This window comes from Lineus longissimus, chromosome 7 (genome assembly GCF_910592395.1).
Source record: "Lineus longissimus chromosome 7, tnLinLong1.2, whole genome shotgun sequence".
Lineage (NCBI taxonomy): Eukaryota > Metazoa > Nemertea > Pilidiophora > Heteronemertea > Lineidae > Lineus > Lineus longissimus.
In genome coordinates, this window is record NC_088314.1 from 9,623,767 (window position 1) to 9,630,094 (window position 6,328).

At 40.1% G+C, this 6,328-nt stretch overlaps 1 long non-coding RNA gene across 2 annotated transcripts; it reads left to right on the forward strand.

Moving 5' to 3' along the window:
- Positions 1-287: 287 nt before the first annotated feature.
- Positions 288-5,802, forward strand: LOC135491277 (uncharacterized). Of its 2 annotated transcripts, none has more exons than XR_010447795.1 (5): positions 288-302; positions 1,896-1,996; positions 3,466-3,536; positions 4,612-4,654; positions 5,553-5,802. It is a non-coding gene; the product is annotated as an uncharacterized LOC135491277 (long non-coding RNA). The 2 variants fall into 2 exon arrangements; XR_010447794.1 differs by lacking the exon at positions 288-302 and adding an exon at positions 1,386-1,400.
- Positions 5,803-6,328: the final 526 nt, after the last annotated feature.

The following is a 6,328-nucleotide window of genomic DNA, read 5'->3' on the forward strand; positions in this document are numbered from 1 at the left end:
ATAACCGTTTGGTGAGCTACAAAACACAAAAGTTCCTCAAAAAATAAGCCAGGGCTGACAGGCTCACGAAAGGAGTCATGTCTAGTGGCCTGACTCTGGTTTTTAAATTGTACTAGCTCAGTCGACCTGTCAATGGAAGGAACCGTCATAAATCTTCTGCCGCCCTGCTGCCTGATATTCGTGTTATAAAGCCAGTTCTCCCGAGAGCATGCAGATACCCAGGGAACTTTCAGCCGACAAGATCACAACGAAGACTACCAATTTCCAATCTTATTTCAATTTACCGATCTTGTCATTTCAAGGTAAGTTACTTAAGAAACTTCCATAATCATATTTCGACTATTCTTCCAATTTAAAATACTCGATTTATAGAAGACCTCCCTAAAATACCTTTTTTATACAATTTATATACAATTTTCCAATGAACATTCATGCATTAACTGAAAGGTTTTATCTTAACTTCTATGCCGCGTGCACCACTTTGCAATTTCCATTATTTCTCCATCCAATATAATCTGAAGTGCTGGTTCGGTTTGGGTGAACTGAAGCATGATAGAGCAAAGGAGTTCTTATTTTCATGTATCTGTCGAAGTCCAGGGATGAGGTCGGTTTTAACGAAAAGAATGCCAACATACGCGATGTTGCGAAAAATTCCAATACAATAACTATTTCTGCACGGTATATGGTGCACTGCCACTTGCGATGTCGGAATCGCATTAATCCACCTCAAATGACGCAAAGCAAAAGCTTTTGCTGGTTCGGTTTGGGTGAACTGAAGCATGATAGAGCAAAGGCGGGCACGTGCGCTCTTGCAATTTCATTCAGTGGTAACCTACCATATAAAGGTGTAGGAGTTAGATACAATATTTTTTCACATGTACTTTGGCAGTGTGTTGGCGCAAGTCAGATTTCACCTGAGCCCTTTAACTGTCACTTGTGCAGACATGCATAAACCTTAAGAAGTGCAACTGGTGCCAAGAGAAGAAGGAAGAGTCGCTGCCAAGTACATCTGAACAAATATTGTATGTAGTGCTGCACCATAAGACAATGGGGCTTTGAAATAGTATCTAGCTCTTATTGACTCACTCTGCATACTATTTAGCTAAGGTTGGCCGTTGGATTAGGCTGGCTGTGATTGTAACAGATGACACTTTAATAAACAAATACCGGCTATTTACAAATCATGCCAACGACCTTGGATCGGCATGTTTACAAATGCCGTCGGAGTCAGTAAATTACATGTAAGAAATCCAACGCGATAGTTCTCCTGTAACATGTACGTTTCATCATCGGAAACTGGCCTGTATGCACTCGAAAACGTTTTGGAGGAGACCTGCAATTTGCTTATGAGCATGTCGTTGATTTTGAGGATCAAGTCGTGTGTTGGCGATTGTTTTGGGGTAGGCATATGTCTGATCAAGTTCCCGCGAAATCTGTAATGACTGCATCGACAATCTTGTCATTTTCTAGTATGATGTGACATTCCGGCGGGATTCGAATAGAATCTGGGAGCATGGTGGGACTATGTATAGTTGCCGTTATATTTTATATGTACTTAAGTTGTCCGCTTCGAAGTTGAAGTGACCACTTGGCGCATATCTTGCTGATGGTCGAGGCTGGGAATCTATATATCATTAGTTTATTAAACTAGCAACAGGCGGCGCGCGCGTGTCATGTCGGCCTGGCTTTGTCTTTTTTTCGTCTTAAAAGTAAAATTTATCTTGTTTTATGGGCACTTATGCATTTTAAACGTAGTCGAAATCCATCCTCAAATTCAATGTAACAGTACGTATAAAGTAAAAAAAATTGTGCGATAAGAACAAACGGACATCACTCTTTCAACAAGATCCATGAGAATCACCAGGAGGTGGGTGCATCAGGTTGTATCTTTGCAGTATTTAAAGCTCAGCCTGAGAAGGAGCAGTCACTCTCATAAATATCTGCATAGTGTGCATGACGGTTCATAGACATATCCACGACACCACCCTCCTAGTAGGTAAGCAGTCTTTTGATCAACGATATATTTTTTCTTGCATGCTCAAAAAATGTTGCAAGCCTCCCATTTTGTTCAATGATAGCTATATAGGTACCAATCAATTCTGAGAGTTAAAAGGGACGCTATATACTTTGCAACCTGCATCTGACACATGAAGCATGGGCATCTGAGGAGCTTAACCCGAGTTCTGGCGTATCCTTCTTCAACCTGTATCTTTACAATGACCTCAGCCACTGAAACATCACTTTCACCACACGTATACCCACTACAGCAGAAAACTTCTGCCAACGCGGAAAATGTGTGGGTTTTCACAACACGAGGTGGCCGAACCAGCTTAACTGCCAAATTCATTGGCCGCCAAGCCACCAGATCGTGAAACCCGAGTTTCTCACCCATTACAGTAAAAGTTTCAAAAGCATAAAGGAATCCTTTATGAGTAATTAGTGTCATTGAATTGTGTTTGTGATGGAAGTGGCTTAGAAAACTCCTCTGTAGAGAAAAAGAGAATGGTTTAAGTAAAAAGACAAACACAGAAATAAACTATCACACTGTCCGATACTCCACAACCTGCTAGGATCTGAATGAAAGGGAGTGAATTACGCACAATGTAAGGTAAAATGGGGGTATTTGTAGCCCCGGTCTAATGGATGTTTTTGATTCATATTCCGGTAACCATGGAATTATTGAGCCAACCCAAGCATGGATATGAAAGAGGTGACTCTCGAGTATCACGACATCAATAGTTTTTAATTATGCAACAAGCTATGAAAGAGCTTTGGCTGTAAGCAGTGAGCAAATCAGACACATGCACAAAAAAAGTTGGGATCGAACTTCATGCAAGTATGAATTTTCCGCACTATTGTGAATTGATATATTTGAAACTAGGTTCAGACGATCAGTATTTAGTGTAGAGAATGATGTATGCATTTGATGTCATTATTCAAGAGTAAATTATTCAATGACACTCCTGAACGAGGTACCCTCGGGGTATTTGTAGCCCGCTGGCTCGGGGGATTTGTAGCCCCTATAATAAGCTCGATATATACTGTCACAAATCATGAGAAGCTTGGTTTCTCCATTCTTATACCTTGGTTATATTATTTGATCATAAAAGCCATTGATTAAGTTGCAATGGTAACCTTTTTAAACGAACAATGATACATTTGAAGTTTCATACTAGTTTATCTGACATTATTTCAAAATAAAATATTTTCAAAGTTGTAATTACTGGTGTCTCTAGTTTTAAGGCATCACGGCAATGTTAAATCTACGATAAGTTTGCATTCACACATCTGAAACTTTTCAAATTCAATAACAAATTTCAAATTTTCATCGAACGGCGTAGGCCTTTTACATAGCAAGTACTTCGGTATAGGGGATTGCGCACTAAAAAATGCAAGTGTCTTGCACCACGGACCACCCAACACGAAGTCTGTGTTGCACTCCAAAAATAATGGTCCCTTTTTCAGCTCAAGGTTCATGATGAAGTGTCTCGTTGTTGCCGTCATCATTACATTGGTTGTTCAAAGCCTAGCTTCTGGTAAGTAGACCCTGAATATGACCATATAAAGGACCACCGCAAAAAGACGGGCATGTACGTATACCTTAATTAAAAGAGGTCCATTAATATTTAATGGCACGTGTTTCTTCACTTTTATTTGATGGCATATTTTCGTTGTACCTGGGTTGACCATGATCATTTCAGGATTTGGGAGATTTGACCTTTTTGGTGTGACCTTTAAACCAATTTTGATCCGTGAATTGACTTTTAGGCCGTGACTGGTTCATTTGACCCATGATTCCACATTATTTAGGCTTTTGAACTGAAACTTCATACCCCATATATACGGAATAAATTCAAAATTTATGAAAATACGGTTGATGATAATGAAACCTATCCATACTGTCGAGTGAAACCGTATATTCAAAAATCAAATCAAATTTCTAGTGTGTAACCGTACGTTTCTGCGGCGGCCATTGACCGCTAGTAACTTTTGAAACCAGGTGGTACCGCCTGGTACCGCCTCATTCTTCCGCCGGCTGGAGCATGCCATGGGTCATCCAACCCCCAGCGGCTTGTACCACGTCATACTTCCGCCGGCTGGAGTATGCCATGGGTCATCCAACCCCCAGCGGCTTGTACCACGTCATACTTCCGCCGGCTGGAGTGTGCCATGGGTCATCCTAACCCCCTGGCGTTTTGTTCCACCTCATACATCTGCCGGCTGGAGTGTGCCACGGGTCATCCTAACCCCAAGCGTTTTGTTTCACGTGACCGCATACTTCCGCCGGATGGCTCATCTGCATGCCCATAAAAGGCACTTTTTTCTAACGTACATGTATTACTTCTCACTGGGGTAGCATCGGATTAACATTGCACGGGTTTTACACGATCGAAAGTACCGAAGGTCCCAAAAAGAATGCAATCATTTTACATGTTATTTCTCTTTATGGCCTGCATGGGGTAACGGAAGTAAGTTAAGAAGAACTAGTGCTGTACCCCAGGTGGATGACATAGTATTAATAGTATTTTTAAACTTTGTGAATCTGGTTTGATTACAACGCTTATGATATTGATCCCACGCATGAATTAGAAACTGTAAAAATATTTTCAGAAATGGAAAGCGACTTCGAAATGCAGGCGCTCAAGAAAAGAGGGTGAGTAAAACTTATAAACGTTTTGCGATTAATACCAACAGCATTTTAGTGTCCGTTGCAAATTCGATCCAAAATCTCATCAACGCTTTGTGACGAGTGGCTCTAGTTGCAATGGTTGGAGCGGTGATCCGGAATTTTGCACTAAGTATGCAACAAAGGCTTCTTATGAATCCTTGACGACAAATGGGCAGTCGGGATTGTGGAACACTGCCGGAATCAAAATAGGGCGCGGTGCGTCTTACGATGAAAAGCATTGCAATCCGCTCTTTACGCCCAATAAGTTATGGAACCATGACGATCTTAATTTATGAAAACAACATATTTTTGAGCTATTACGCACCGGAATAGACTTAAAAGCGTATTTACTAAGTAAAAACTTGCTTGTAAATAAATACCGGCATATCACTGAAACCCTTTATAATAAACAGAAATTCTCATCTGCGTAACTGCTGGTGTGATACGTGACCTGATGTTCTGGAGAGATAACAGGGACAGTTCCGTTGTAAATAGAAATGAACTGTTTAAGACTATCAAATATCTTTGTACTTCTTAATGTATATTCACATTAAGTGTTAACCGGATAAGGGAACAGGTATACCGCTAGAAATTGTATATGCACGTTGCACCGCTTATGTAAGCTTTAAAGGGACACTATAGGTAGCAGCTAGGCAGGCAAGATAAAGTTACACAAAGTCGCCAAGAGGGACCTCTCGCATCTCAAAGTACGTCAAAACTATTCACTATTAATGTAGTGGTGACCCAAATATGACATTTTGCCCTTACTGAGCTTATTAGTCACCCAATAATGGCCAGTTTTACCCCTCTGCTCCTGCCTAGACCCACTTTAAGAGTGTACTTAATCAAGAAGAATGAATTTATCTTTCCATCTATGTTTCAGGTGGAAATCGATCTGGATTGGCTGTTCAAAGAGTTCAGAATGCCTCCCAGGCCATGTTTGCGAACGTCATGTTAAAAACTGCGCATTTCCAAAAGACAACAGGTGTTGCCTTTTAGGATAGGACGCCCTGGCACAACGATACCATATGTAAAGTATCGGAGTCACATTAAAGTTCGCATTCTTCGAAATGTTTGATTAAATTGGTTATCATTGTGTATGTTGATACCTTACAATAAATAGACTCCTGGAACATTCTTCTATTTATATCTTCACTGCGGTACAAAGTAAATGTTATGTTATTCCGTGTCGTTGTGGTGCAAATTATACATGTATATTTCCGAGTAAACAGTTTTAAACAGAACTTCCCCAAAATGTTTGAACGCATTTGAGACAAGACCACAATTTATTTTTTAAGCCTTTTAGCAGTTAAATTGTCAATGTTTGACCGCGACGCATCAAAGAATGCGTCAACTAGTGAAACTGAAATTCGGATATGATATACGGGTTAGTCTTGCGAGTAACTGGTGCGATTTAAATTGGTGATTGACCACGGAAATTTTTTTATAATCGACAAATTAGACAGACTTTGATATTTCCACTCTTTTCAGCCAACTGGCAGGAAAAACTCAAAACACGCCCCCTATTACCCAATTAGCAAAATTCGAAATTAATTTTTTCATCAAATAATTTCTTTATACATGTATCTGTAGACTTGCCACAACAAATATTTTTTCAATACCTCTCCAAATATGTACTTGAGAGTAAAAAACATGCAC